A 13,184-nucleotide genomic window follows, 5' to 3' on the forward strand; every position below is an offset into this window, starting at 1 on the left:
AGCCTGCAGCCTGCTTCGGATTCTGTGTCTCCCTCTCTCTCTGCCCCTCCCCAGCTCATGCTTGCACTCTGTCTCTGTCAAAAATAAATAAACTTAAAAAAAAATAAATAACATACTGAATAAATGGAAGAATGACAAATGCCTCAGTGGGGCAATTTGTATTTGGACTAAGGAGTGAGAGAGTTTGCAAATATCATTTTAACAGAACTGGGAAGGATGTTAGTGCTGTCAATGCATTTAAGAAGGAACAGTAAGTGAGGAAGAAGAAACTGAGAATCAAACCAAACTCAAAACAGCTTGGCTATGAAGAATGGAAAGGAAATCAATTTGCTGAAATAAAACACAGTGTAGAAAGTATTTTTGATAAAAACATTTTATACGATTTATCTATATTAAGGCATGCTTTTTATCTGGTGTTAATATGGAAATTAAATAATTATGGTATTTTAAGGTTGAAATTATAAAGATAAAATAGTATCACCTGGTTACCCTGTTATGTTGACTTGGGATCCATCACCTCGCCGTGGGGGACACTTACATGATATCGTCACAACCACTCACTGTGTGTGGCAGTGCCGATACCTTGTGTAAGACCCACCACACATAGCAGCTCAATAAACATCTGTGAAAATAAAGATAGAAAGAATGAAAGGCAGAGAAAAAAAAGACAAGAGATACTAATAAACAGATCTTTCCTACCATAAAGCCCATGTCTTTCTCCTATGCCATATTTTGTATTCTGATTAGGTCTTCTTGTAATGGAAATAACATTCTTCCCCCAAGTACTCAATAACTTGGTTTAAAGTAAATGGGAAAAAAAAGTGAAAGCCAACACCTTTTTCTAAGCCATGTTGGTATGCAAGATGTGTTAATTTGAGGAATAGACATCCTGATATCCATTTTCCTTATAGTTCCTCAGTTAATCTGCAGGTTACATTTTATACCATAAGCATCAACCTGTGTCCACACCATAGCCGATCACCCGGAGTCTAGATTTAGAATAGGATTAACAATTCTGTGAAAAACGGGAGCACATAGATTACAACAGTTCATCATGACTCATTAAATGTTACAAATGAACACGGACACCAGTCTGTGATGATTAAAGAGAGCGAGATAAATGATAATCAGGTTTATGGCCCTATGTATTATTTTACTCTTTTTCAACGTATATAATTCATAGTTATTTTATAGCAGCTTGTAGCTTATCATTTTAACGTTATAACTACTGCATAATAATTAAAATAACTAGGTCATCCCATTCAACCATCATTACTTTGACATTTTCTAAACTCACAGTCCTTTGGAATTATCTTAATTTTGCAGGTCATTAACTATGTGTCCATTTCAGATGTTTTAAAAATCATTACTTGTAGATTCTCTCTTTAATAGCATCTCTGAAGTTCAAACCTTTGGCTTTCAAATACTTTCTTTCTTTAAGATATTCTGACATAGATCTATTAAGTTTAGGCCTAAGGAATATTTATTTCTCTGAACCCTGAGTTAAATAAATCCAATAAGAAAAAAGAGTCTCATTATATTTCCACATCAAAATAAATGGTTAAAAATGCACTTTACAGCAAGGCTCCCTGGTTGATAATATCTGCCCTTCCAAGCCACAACAGTGCTAACTCCCTCCTGATTATATTACTTGTACCTAAAACCCAATAAACAAACTCTTCAGAAAATACTAATTCCATGATGTGAGCCAGGAAAGGAGTGCAGATCTCATTAAAAGCAATAACCTTAGCATAGTTGAGATTCCCTTTCTTCAAATCCAGCCCGGAGACTTTCCTTTAGTAACAGGGTGTTTTGATTTTAGCAGATAAACGCTCCAGCTGTCCTTTCTCTGATGCAGAGCGATGGAGTCCTGGCATGTTTCTTCCAGTTAAGTCTCTATGTCGCTACCAGCAGCTAATGGGAAGACTGTACTGCAGAACCAGATGTGCATACTTGCAATTTTTATACACGAAGCTGAACCGTATAAAATATTGCAAGATGGTAAAATCTCTGCCTAGAGCTGAGCACACTTAGTGCATTTCATATGAAAACAAGTTAGAGTTCACCCGTGTCTGCCATGTTACAAAGCGATTTGTCGTTCAGCCTGTTGGCTTCAAACAGGTGACCACACGGGACAGAGACCCAGTGGACCTGGAGGTACTCAAGGCTGGGTTTCATGTCTCCTCAGTTCTGTTAGTCTTGACTCAATCTCACACAGTTTACAATGTCCCAGAATTACTTCTTCCTGAAATATTTGTAGAGCCACTCATGTTTTCGTCTTCATTTTTAATTCTTAGCATCACTTCTGCCAGTCAACATCCCCACACGGCCACATCTGTTACGCCCAAATACCCCCTCATGTGCTCCCCACCCTCACGGCTGAACGTGGTTCCAAACAAGCAAACCAAAAGAAAACAAGCAAGACCCCACAACATCACACTGACTTGTTTCACTGTAAATTTGTGACCATATGAGCAGTTTTAATTATGTCCAGGAGTGACACTGTATTTATCTGTTGATTCTCCCCTTTCCCAGATGACTATCTTTAGTCCTTATACCATTTCAACCACATTTTCCCTAATCATCATGTTAATTGATATTCTTGCTTTCTAATTATTGAGAAAACGATAGCAACAAACAGAGAACTTTTACAGCTATTCCTCGCTGCATCCACCCACCTACTAGCATCTGTACGCACAACTTCTGCCTCCCTAATTTTTGCCATAAATTGTGTGTGTGTGCAACTTTGACTTTTCTCGCCTCTGATACTTTCTCTTCTCTTCTCTCCTTTGATACTTCTCTCCTCTCTCCATTATGCCCATTAGTTACTTTCTTCTTTCCTGTATTATTACCAATGGTACACAAGAATACTCTTATCTCTTCCATTGGAAAAAGGATACTTGAAAGTATGATCATAAAATGACTTTCAAACCAGGGACGCCTGGGTGGGTCAGTCAGCTAAGCACCTGACTTTGGCTCAGGTCATGATGTCTCAGTTTGTGAGTTCAAGTCCTACATCAGGCTCTGGGCTGACAGCTGAGAGCCTGGAGCCTGCTTCAGATCCTGTGTCTCCTTCTCTTTCTGCCCCTTCCCCACTCACAGTCTGTCTCTCAAACATAAATGTTTTTAAAAAAATTTTTAAATAAAATGACTTTCAAATCAAACAGCTATGAACACAAATCCTAGCACAGGCACTTACTAGTAGAAGACCTCAGGCAGATTATCTAAGCTTTCCAAAACTCAGTCTTTTCAGTTCTAAGAGACAGATGATAATTCGTGTCTTACAAGGCTGTTGTGAAGTTGAAATTGGATCCTATAAAAAGTGCATTTTTAATAGCATTAGGCACCAAGAATATGTTTCCTAGATGATAGATGCTGTTCTTGAAAAAAAAAGAAAAGAGAGAAAAAAGGCACCCCTTCTTAAATACCACTTTCCCACTAGCTATCAAACTTTCCCTACCCTCCCCCACCGCCAGCAAATTTTCCATGTCATGAGTATCTTCGCTGTTTACAGATTTTCTCTTATCTTTCTCTTAAACTTGAAGCAATTATGTTTTCTATTCCCTTCAAAACGTGTGATAACTGCTTTTTCAAAGTCCCAACATCCTTATGGCCCAAAACATAAGGTCACCTTTGCCAAAGTCACCAGTGTCTCATTTTCCTCAATCCATCGATCAGTTCTCAATCCTCCAGTGACTTGAGCTGGCACTGTCGGTGTTCTCCCTCATCTTGATGGACTCCAATTCTGGCGTTTGTGTGCTGGCGGCTGTGCGGGTTGTAGTGGGCATCAGTACAGGTGGCGGCTTCCTGACTCGCGTGCATTTATCTAGTTGTGCAGTCACTTCCCAGCAGGTGCAGCAGAAGCTGCATTAAGGAGTGGTTTTCTGACGCCACTTCCCTTAGCTTTAGCCGGATGCCTCCCCTTCCTGATATTCCTCGTGCCTCTCAGACTCCTGCTTCTCATCTCCTCCGAGGTTCTTATCTATCCAGCCCACCATATCAGGTGACTCCACAGCACAGCGTCTTCTGTGCTTACGTTACGGTTTATAAAACCATATGACAGACCTTCCCACATTTATATCTCCAGCCCAGTCTTCTCTCTGCCTGCTGCGTTTCCCATTTCACATATTTCAAATACCCCAGGATATATCTCCAGCATTACACACTTAATGGTAAAATCCTGTCATCTTTCCTTCATCCAACCCATAGGGAAATATCCAGGATACATCTAGCATCTACTGTTTTCCTGTCTCACTACCTGGCACAAGCCTCCATCACCCCTTTCTGGATGTACCGTCTTCTAACTGATCTTCTTGTTTCCCACCTTCGATTTCCATGGTTGGTTCTCAGCCCAGAAACCCAAGGGATGAAACTACATATGTGTCTTCTGCTCCAGACTCTCCCTGGCTCCCTAAAGTAAGAAAAAAAAAATCCTCATAACAGTCTCTACTAGGTCCTACATGAACCTGCACTCCATTTCCTCTCCACTATATGTAATATCTTCTCCCTTTTCACTGCAGTCCAGCTTGGGGGCCAGCTTGCTGTCCACCGGGGATGTTCTGCCTCAGGGACGTTGTACGGGTAGTTCCCCCAAACAGTGACATTCTCTGCCCAAGTATCTGCACAGCTGAGTCCCTTTACAGGAGCCAGAGTGCTGAAAAAGCTAGAAAATTGCTTTCCAATTGCTTTCCTTTCTTTCTTACAAGAAAGAAAGGAACGTGTAAACTAAATGCAACTGGTCAGATGTATAAACAGAACTTTCCCTAGAGAACTAGCACAAAGCGAGTGGTTCTCTGATTCTCCTGGCAGTTGCAATGTGTTCTTTAGGACATTTTCCCTCACTAAGCAGCCTTGATTGTAGTCCTCTAGCCCTTAGAACAAACTAACAAGCTATTCGATATTCCTGACTCCATTTTTATTTAACTCAGTGTGATATGTCATTTGCAAAGAAGGCCCCTGAGTTATTTCCCTCCCAGTACTCATCTCTGTGTCTAGTTTCTCTTGAATCTGGAGTATGACTGATGGAATGGGGTGGGGTTACACGGTGTGGCATCTAGGGTGAGGTTTTAAGAGGCTTGGGGCTCTGCCTATGTCTCTTAATGATGGAGAAAATGCTGGGGTTTGGAGCCCGTGGCCAAGAAGGAATTCTTGAGATGTCCTTAGTGCAAAAAAGGTGGTTTTATTAAAGCACAGGGACAGGACCCGCAGACAGAAAGAGCTGCACTGGGGTGGTGAATAGTGGCTGATTATATATCTTCAAGGGGGAGGGAGGGTCAGGGAGAGCGTATATCTCTAAGGAATTTGGAAGCAAGGTTTCCAGGACCTCGAGGGGCTAGCTGCTGTTAGGAAAGGGTCATTTATTACTTTCTTTTAAAACCTTAGGCATGAGACCCTTCAGATGTATATCAGGGTTCATATGCTTGAAGGTTGATTGCCAACATATATTTGGAGGTAGAGATAAAGGAAGATTCCAATGGAATTTTTTTTAATGTTTATTTACTTATGGAAAGAGAGTATGAGCAGGATAGGAGCAGAGAAAGAGAGAGAGAATTCCAAGCAGACGCCACATTGTCAGCACAGAGTCTGATGCAGGGCTCGAACTCATTAACTGTGACATAGTGACCTGAGCAGAAATTAAGACTGGGACACTCAACTGACTGAGCCACTCAGGTGCCCCTACAAAGTAATTTTTATATGTTAAAGGAGACTTACGGGACCCTGGAGATCAGGCTAAGATTACCTTTTGCCCTTAGCAAAGTGAGCTCTTAGAGGAAGGTCACTCTGCCTGCCTCAAGCACTTGTCAATGGGCAACTTAAAAGTTGTAATGAAATTTCATTTTTTTTTTTTTTTGCCTTTTGTTTCCCACATCATTGAGTTACTGACTCTGGGGAAAGTCTGGTATCATGTAAAGAGCTTGTCTATTCTGGGACCATGAGGTTGTGAGGAAATCTATGCTAGTCATGGGGAGACTCTGTATGGAGAGAGAGAGAAAGAGATTCGGAGAGAGAGACAGACAGACAGAGATGGAAAGAGGAAGGAAGAGAGAGATGCTTGGTCATCCCCTGACCCCAGCTACCCCAGGGCCCAGATGTGAATAAAGAAACCACACAGGATGTTCAATTCAGTTGAGCTCTAATTGCATGAACCCCTCAAAAAAAAAAAAAAAAAAAAAAAAAACTTCCCAGCATACCTTCATTAACCAAATAACCAGGAAGAATAAGACAGCTGTTGATTATGTCACTAAGTTTTGGGGGTTTTGGTTATAGAGCAACAGATAACTGGAACACTTAGTTACCTGTGGAAATAACCCTCATTGATAAAATATTCATAACACACAAAGAAGTCTTAAAAATTAGTAAGAAGAGACAAAAAGAAAAAGTGTTTTTAAATAGTTATTAAAAATTTAAATATACCTACCATTTGATTCAGAAGTTCCATTTCTGTGAACATTAGCTCTAGAATTACTAACTGTGGGTAGATAAGTGATGGGTAGGTAGATAGAGACAGACACCTGCAGCTACACATAGATAAAGACCTATGAAGAGAGAGAACGTTGATTGCAACATCGTGGTGTTGGGGAGTAAAAAACTGGATATGGCCCAATATGTAAAGTTTACAACTGAAAAAATACGTATGCTAAACATATCACACTTAATTTGAGGGTTTCAGCAACTCTATTCTGCAGTGGAAAAAACACACTGAAGAGAAGTATTAATAGTTTAACAGCATTTTCTTAAATTGAGGCATAGTGTTCATTCAGTAAAATGTACAGATTTTAAGTGCAGACTTTGACGAGCTGGGCAAACATGTACTACTGTGTAATTGAGGTCAATGAGGATATGGTATAATTGTAGTCAAAGTAGAAATTTCTGCTATGCACCTGTTCTGACCATTCCCCACCCTAGAGTCACTGCTCTATGGATTTCCATCATCACAGATTACCTTTGTCTGTTTTTGCATATATGTAAATGCCATTTAAGTAGGAACTCTTTTTGTCTTGGCTTCTTTTTCCTCACTTATGTCATTATTTTTGCACCAATAGTTTGTATCTTTACATTGCTGGACATTATTCCAGTCTATAGATATATAAACATTTGTTATTTTTTCTTTAAAAGGGCATTTAGGTTGTTTCCAGCTTTTGATTATGTATAACTGACTAGAACATTCCTATGCAAAAGTCATTTTGGTGCCATACCTTTTACTCTTTGTAAATACCTCACTTCATTGAGTCCACACATGTTTGTTTTTTAAGTGAACACCAACCCATTTTCGGAAGTTGTGTCATTTTACTCTCCCTGTAGGAGGGACTGTTGGCCTTTTCCAAAGGCTTTGGAATCTTAGTTCATTGTCATGTTAATATTGCACAACCTGATGGTTAATTGTAAGCAGAAAGTTTGTTTGCCTTCTGTACTGCAGCACCCCTTCACACACTTCCCCCTTCCTGCTGGGATATACAAGCCCTTCAGTGTCATTTTGCAAATCCAACAGTGAAAAATGAATTGCAGTTTGAAAGGAAGTTGAAAATGCTTTAGAAGTTTTCCTGGATTTTCAACCCTACTTTTAATCTTCAAAACACCTTAAATTTTCACAATAAAATGGAAGATTATTTTGTCTGCTTTTTAAAAAAAAATTAATGTTTACTTATTTTTGAGAGAGAGAGAGACACACACACAGAGCATGAACCAGGGAAGGACAGAGAGAGAGGGAGACACACAATCAGATGCAGGCTCCAGGCTCTGAGCTATCAGCACAGAGCCCAAGGTAAGGCTCAAACTCACTAACTGCAAGATCATGACCTGAGCGAGAGTCAGACACTTAAGTGACTGGGCCACCCAGGAACCCTGGTTATTTTGTCTTCTTTTAAAGATGAAGGGGAACAGAACAGGTCACACAAAATATGTGTCTTTGGTGTAAAGATGATCATGAATACTTTTAAGAAATGGAGAATCTCTGAAAACTGAGTACAAGTTGCCCTTCTGAAAGAGATATTCACACTTAGAAGGGAAATCTCCACTTGTATTGGTCTCCCTTTCTTTACCAGGAAGGGGGATGATTGGATCTCTGTCAACGGAGAAAGCAACTTACTTACCTCTGCATAACAAACGTACCCAAGTTGACAGAGCTTTGTCTGGTAACCTCCCAGAACTGGCTTCCCTTCCCCCCAATACCTTTTTTTGACTGTAGCTGGAGATGGTATTTAAGGTGGTAGCTTGGACCATTTGGGGGATGCCTCCATATGTACTGGAGGTATCCATGTTATTTTACTTCTGTTTGTTCATCTCCTGTTAATCTTTTATTATAGGGAGGTCTCAGCCAGGAACCTAGAACAGTAGAAGGAAGAATTATTTTTCCTCCCTACAAAGACTCACTCAGTGTAAGAACTGATGAGACAGATTGACAATTACAGGCAACCAGTGCAAATAATTTCTTCTTTACCTCACAGAACTTTGACCATTAACTGACTTCCGCTTTAGGTATACCTAAAAGTGGAGACCACACATTGCAAATGTGTTAATGGTTTCATCTGAGCACGTTTTGGGAGTAACATTGGGTACCTTATCACTATGATATCTCATATGACCTAGAGGTGCTGGCACAGAGGAGCTATCATCTTTCCATAGAGAAGGTTATCCCCCTACACAGAGACATACTTATTATTCCTGATGGACACACAGTTTACAAACGGGGAACAAACTGTCTTTTAATGTAGCTAAAACAGATGTGTAATAATGTCTGCTATAGCATAATGATTGTAATTTTGAGCTGCCTTAATGGTTGTCTGATTATTTACTGGAATGTTCATAAGTGCTTTCTCGATTATTTGGTAAGGGAGATGCTCACGGACATCTTGACCACTGACCGTGACCCCTTGAAACTTTGCAGCCCACACTTTACATTTGTCAGCCATCATTTGCTACACAAACAAAAGATAGGGAATATAAGCACTGATCCTTTTAAGCTTTAGAAAACAAGCACTTACGTTATTCTCATTTTGCATCACTCAGTGTAACTCATATTTCTCAACTAAAAATTGTCAAAATATGGAGAGTATTCTGTCCTCAAGCTGTCTTTCTGTGTCATTAGTTGTTTCATTCTGGGAACGAAAATATAGTAGTTGAAAACGGTACAGAGAGAAGAAAAGAAAGGCAGAAGTTTGCAGCTTGATGAGTTGAACATGACTAATTTCTCTGCCCCTATGAATTTGCTAATTACAGAGTTAAATAATTTTTACAATGAAATTTTAATAAAAAATAAACATTGTGAAAACAGAGTATTTATGTAAACTCTTCCTGAAGGCTGGTAGCATCCATGGGGAATGAGGAAGGACAGGGGTGTAGGAATCCCTGAGGGAGGAGGGGCGGGCCAGTGTGGAGGTGAAGGAGAGAAGGCAGTGACTCACACACTGTCTTCTCCTCCAGGCACTTAACCAAGGCCACATGCTGCTGGTCAAGTTTCAGTTTTGCCTCAGTATTGAGGTTTTCATCCCCTATGAAACTTTGATTCAGTTGACCTTTTGAGCTTTAACCCAACATTTATTTTTAACCTCCCTCTCACCTCTAAAACCTATCACCCTTTCTAGACTTTTTCTGTTCAAGCAAAAAATACTGAAGAATTGAGTTTTCGAGGTAGTTTTTGGTACTTGTGACTTTCTGTTCAGTTTCAAAAATTAGGCTCAGGACATTAATATTTTCCCAGATGGAGTAACTCATAGTAGAGTCCCCTCATGCTATGAGCAACTATACGGCTGGCACATATATATGACAAAAAACAAGATAAACCTTTTTTACAGATATTGAAGAGTGGATGGCATGGCACTAGAATGCTTGAAAGATGGGAAGAGCCTAAGATAAACTGCACACACATTCTGACCGTCCCTCCCAATATCTTCCCAAAGCAGGTGTGGGGGACCAAGCAGGACAGGATGACCTCACTGGATGGGTGTCAGGGTGGCTGTGGTCCACAGTATTAGTGTGGGAGATACCACAAGGCAAGGCCCTCACATCCTGGTTTCCGCTCGGATGTGGGGCAAAGTTTAAGCTGCATACACAGAGGATGGATCTCAGGAAGCCGGAAGCAAACCTCTGTGGGGAACAGACAGCCAAGTAGACTCCAAAGCAGGCACATCCCCCTGTCCTGCTCGCTGACCACAATGTCATTCAGCTACAAACCAACAAGACAATACCTGGAAGATTTCTAAATACTTGGAAACCAAGCAATGTGATAAGCAATCGAAGGGTTGGTAATAAACAAGCAAAACACACAGAGAGAGGGAGACAACCAACCATGAAAACAAAACACATAAATCCACGGACTGCAGGTGCCCCATGTGTGGAAGAACAGGAACTGCAAGAGAAGAATAGTCATGAACAGACAAGCCGCAGCACCACCTCAACAGCTATAAAAAGAGAAAATTATTCCCCCCCAAAAAAGACCTGCAAAAGGAAAAATAAAGGAATGAATAGAAATCAATAGATAAAATGACAAAACAAACTAAAAGATTGAAAAGATTAATAAAATGACGAATTCCTGCTAGTCTGATCAAGAGGAAATACAAATCATCAACATCAAGAATGAGGACATGACTAAATCCTATAAAGATATGATATGAATTAAAATCACGAGTCATTATGAACCAGTACATTTGACAACGTAATGAAAATGGGTGAATTCTTTGAAATACACAGTTTTAATCAAATTGACATAAAACACAAGGAGATGTCTGGAGTGACCTCTATCTCTTAAAGAAATTGAATCTGTAATTACAAACTTTACACAAATTGAATGCCAGCTCCAGATGGTTTCATTTGTAAGCTCTACTAAACACTTAAAAAATGTAATAACAAAACTTACTCGAACTCTTTTAGAAAACAGAGAAAGAAGGAACATTTCATGAGGCCAACATGGCATTGGCATCAAAACCTGCTACAATATTTCAAGGAAAGGAGATCATTTTTAGGCACTTAGTCACAGAACCCCTAAGTTCAGTATTAGAAAATCAAATCCAGAATAATATAAAATGGATAATTTTATATTTTCTCTCACTACTAGAACTGAATAGTGAATTTAGTACTGTTGCAGCATATATGAAAAATATACAAAAACAACTATATTTAACTGAATTACTTAAAACTCTATGCCCTTGATTTAATATTTCCTAAATCCCTAACACAGCTCCTTCCTACCTCTTCCAGTGCCCCCAGCACTTTGGATACAGCCTTCACTGTGTGAGCCCACTCTGTTGTATGGTGTCGCATCTGTCCATCATGAGGGGAAAATCTGTATCATCATTTAAGGAGTCCTTGGTTTTCATTTATTTTGACAACCCAGAGATCTTCAGTAAGCTCTACATGTCTGGTATTGTACTCAGCAACAGAACTAGAGTAATATATGTTCTTCCACCAGGGAAACTCTTAGGCTACAAGTCACAATCGCCATTTCATCTTAGAAAATTTTGAAAAATATTTTCCCAGCATTCTTACTTCTTTACCAGGGTTCTTCACTCATTATTTACTTCTAGACTGTATATTATTCAACTATAATTTTAAAAAAAAAGAAAGAGAAAGGAAAAGAAATGAAAAGATTTAAGAAGCACCTGTGACCTCTGTAGATAAATCCTTACTTTGAAAAATAATTCTACAAAACAATCTTGAAAAAGAAGTACAAAACTGGAGGTATAACAATCCCAGATTTCAAGTTATATTGCAAAGCAGTCGTAATTAAAACACTTTGGTGCGGGCTTAAAAATAGACATGTAGATCAATAGAATGGGACAGAGAACCTAAAAATAAAGTCATGATTATATGGTCCATTAATCTTCAACAGGGCAGGAAAGAGCATCCAATGGGAAAAAGACAGTCTCTTCCACAAATGGTGCTGGGAAAATTGGACAGCAATGTGCAAAAGAAGAAACTGGACCACTTTCTTACACCATACACAAAATCAATGCAAAATGAATTAAAGACCTAAATGTGGGACCTGAAACCATAAAAATCCTAGAAGAGAGCACAGGCACTAATCTCTCTGACATTGGCCATAGCAACATTTTTCTAGATGTATGTCTTGAGGCAACAGAAATAAAAGCAAAACTAAACTATTAGGACTACATCAAAATAAAAAGTTTCTGCACAATAAAGGCAACAATCAGCAAAACTAAAACACAACCTACAGAATAGGAGAAGATATTTACAAGTAAAAAAGTTAGTATCCAAAATACATAAAGGACTTATATAACTTAATACCAAAAAATCAATAATCCAATAAAAATGGGCAGAAGACATGAATAAACATTTTTTTTCCAAAGAAGACATCCAGATGGCCAACAAACACATGAAAAGATGCTCAATATCACTCATCATCAGGGAAATGCAAATCAAAACAACAATGAGATATCACCTCACACACGTCAGAATAGCTAAAATGAACAACACAAGAAACAACAGATGTTGGTGAGGGTGTAGAGAAAAAGGAACCCTCATGCACTGCTAGTGGCAATGCAAACTGGTGCAGCCACAGTGGAAAACAATGTGGAGAGTCCTCTAAATGTTAAAAATAGAACTACTTTATGATCTAGTAATCACACTATTAGGTATTTATCCCCAAAATACAAAAAAAAATTAATTCAAATGGATACATGCACCCCCATGTTTATAGTAACATTATTTACAACAAATAAATTATGGAAGCAGTCCAAGTGTCCATTGATAGAAGAATGAATAAAGAAGTGGAATATACATACAATGGAATATTACTCAGGCATAAAAAAGAACAAACTATTTCCATTTGCAACTATATGGATGGAGCTAGAGAGTATAATGCTAAGTGACTTCCCTCATATGTGGAATTTAAGAAACAAAACAAATGAGCAAAGGTAAAAGAAAAGAGACAGAGATGGAGGCAGACCAAAAAATGGACTCTTAGCTGCGGAGAACAAAGTGAGGGTTACTGGAGAGGAGATGGGTGTGGGGGGATGGAGGGAAACAGGTGCTGGGGATTAAAGAGTAGGCTTATAATAATGAAACAAAATAAAATGATTTAAAAAAGAAAAGTAATTCTATCCTTAGATTTTCATCATGTCACATCAAGCTTATTATAATTCTCCAGTCAGTGTTCCTGTTTAAAGTTTTTCCTCTTCTAAACAGCTTTCCATGATGCTTGTCAGATTAACATCAAGTTTTGGCTAAGG

The sequence above is a fragment of the Panthera uncia genome, chromosome D2 (assembly GCF_023721935.1).
Source record: "Panthera uncia isolate 11264 chromosome D2, Puncia_PCG_1.0, whole genome shotgun sequence".
NCBI lineage: Eukaryota > Metazoa > Chordata > Mammalia > Carnivora > Felidae > Panthera > Panthera uncia.